We start from the raw sequence: 2,664 nt of genomic DNA, 5'->3' as shown, positions 1-2,664 counted from the left end.
ACATTAAAAGATTACTGGCAGAAATCATAGAAGAAAATTTCCCAAGGATGGAAACAGAACCCGACATACAGGTAAATGAAGCATTTAGAATGCCAAACAATCACAACCAAAATAAAACTACACCAAGACATTTAATAACACCTAAAACAAAATAAGGGAAGGGAGGGGACCTCTGCGGATATAGTTCAGTGTGAAGGCCCTGGGTTTAATCCCCAGTACTACTACAAAGAAGGAGAAGGAGAAGGAAGAGAAGAGGGTGAGCGGAGAAGAAAGGGAAGAAGGGGGAGGAGGAAGGGAAGAGAAGGGGGACAGGAGCAGCAGAAGCAGCAGCTATCTTAACTATATTTTGTAACCCAAATTTTCTTTCCTTCCTCTCTTCTTCCCTTCCTTTCCTCTTCCCTCCTTCTGTCCCTCCCTCCTTCCTTCCTTCCCTCCACTATGTAGCCCAGGCTGGCCTTGAACTTACTACAATCCTCCTGCCTCAGCCTCCCAAGTGCTGGGATTGCAGACATGTGCCACCATGCCTGGCTTCATGCTATGTTTCTGATAGTCAAATTTAAAAGTTAATTCAAGAAAAACTAGTTTTCTTAAAATTCTGTATTATAGGGTTCCTGCACACAAGGAAGTGACTTAGAATAAAGATGCTACCGATAGACTACAGTGAAATGTTGGCTCATCATTGGTAAGAAAACATTATCTTTTCCCCAACAGTCTGAATTATTTTAAGCCTTTAAAAATGCAGTTACTTTTGAGTAGTTAAATCAAGATAATCTGAAGAAACAGGGAATGCTGACAGCACGACTACTGAGGTTATGTAACAAGGTCTCAGGAGCCATTTTAAAGAAGCTCTCCTGGCCAAAGACAGAACACTGTCAGCATCAATAAGCAAAATATCTACATTGGATTAAAAATACATAAAATAGGTCTAAATCTAGGTTCATAATAATAAAAGAATTCACTGGAGAATACAGAAATTATTGCAAAAATTAGTAAGCAAGGGTAAAGAACATTAGTAAATTAGTAAAAATTAGTAAACAAGGGTCAAGACTCCAGAAATTCAACGCAAGTACAGAAAAGAGATAAATCATCCATAAAGGAAAGCCCATCAGAATCGCAGCAGACCTCTTAACACAAACTCTCAAGTCAAAAAGAGCTGGAAGTATTTCAAGCCCTAAAAGAAAACAAACTCCAGCACAGACTGATGTACCTTGAAAAACTACCTTTCAAAATTGATAAAGAAATATGATATTTCCATGACAAAGAGCACCTAAATTCATGCCAATCAAACCAACATTCCAAAATGTTCTGAAGGATATTCTAGAAAGAGATAACAAGGAATACAACTCCAATAACCCCAACAGAATTAATCCACCAGGCAAGGCAAATAACTAAACAAAGGAAGGAAAAAAAAAAAACACCAACAAGAAAGTAACACAACAAGGATAAGTCAATACCTAACAGTTATAACCATCAATGTAAATGGTCCAAATTCACCAATCAAAAGTAACAGACTGTCAGAACGGATCAAGAATCAAGATCCAACAATATGCTTCATGTATGCACATTTATTTCAAAAAGAAATTCATAGACTGAAAGTCAAAGGATGGAAAATAATACTCCATGCAACAAGAACCTGGAAAAAGCAGTGGTAGCTATTCTATTTGTAAAGTGAATTTCAAGGCAAGACTGATTAAGAGAGACTAAGCAGGTCACTACATCCTTGTAAAGAGAACAATCCAAGAGGAAGGGATAATAATCATAAATATATATGCACCAAATACCAGTGCATCCAACTATATAAAACAAATGTTGACAGACATAAGAAACTAAGTATGAATACAACCATAATGGGAGACCTCAATACCCCACTGTCACAAATAGATCAACTAGACAAAAAAAAAAAAAAAAAAAAAAAAAAAAAAATCAACCAAGAAATGTCAGAATTGAACCAAACTTTTCAACAAATGAACTTAGTGGATGCCTACAGAGTGTTCCACCCCACAACTGAATACATTCTCTTCAGCAGTCCATGGGACTTTCTCCAAGAGACCATACACTAGCTCATAGAACAAGCTTAAGTAAATGTGAAAGAACTGAAATTATCCCATGCATATTATCAGATCATAGTACAACAAAATTAGAAATCAATGGCAAAATAAACCAGAAAAACTTCATAAACATATTGAAATGAAATAACACCAATGGGCCACAGATGAAATTAAAGGAGAAATTAGAAGTTTCTAGTTAAATGCCAACGTAATATATTAGAACTTATAGGATGTAATGAAAGCAGTCATAAAAAGGAAATTTTTAGCAGTGAAGTCCTATATCAGAAAAACAGAGCAAACTTAAATAAATAACCTAAGGTTGAACCTCGAAGCTCTAGAAAAAGAAGAGCAAGCTAATCCCAAAGCACATTTGAGGGTCAAAATTATAAAGATCTGAGCAGAAATTAATGCAATTGAGACTAAGAAAACAATAAAAGGATCAATGAATTGCAGAGTTGGTTCTTTGAAAGATTAAATAAAATTTAAAAACCCCTGGCCAAACCTATCAAAAAAAGTAAGGACTCAAATTCACGTAATTAGAAATGAAAAGGGGGGCTGGGAATTTAGCTCAACGGCAAAGCGCCTGCCTGGCAAGCGCAAGGTCGTGAGTTCGGTT

General features: G+C 36.2%; 1 protein-coding gene across 8 annotated transcripts in view; it reads right to left on the bottom strand.

The window, feature by feature from the left end:
- Cutc (cutC copper transporter) overlaps positions 1-2,664 on the bottom strand; it is a 46,537-nt gene that overhangs the window by 34,974 nt on the left and 8,899 nt on the right. The gene's annotated exons all lie outside the window — the stretch shown is intronic.

This window comes from Chinchilla lanigera, unplaced genomic scaffold, assembly GCF_000276665.1.
Source record: "Chinchilla lanigera isolate Chin_1 unplaced genomic scaffold, ChiLan1.0 scaffold00106, whole genome shotgun sequence".
Taxonomy (NCBI): Eukaryota; Metazoa; Chordata; class Mammalia; order Rodentia; family Chinchillidae; genus Chinchilla; species Chinchilla lanigera.
The sequence above is the reverse complement of the archived record's forward strand: the minus strand, read 5'-3'. Positions and strand labels throughout refer to the sequence as shown.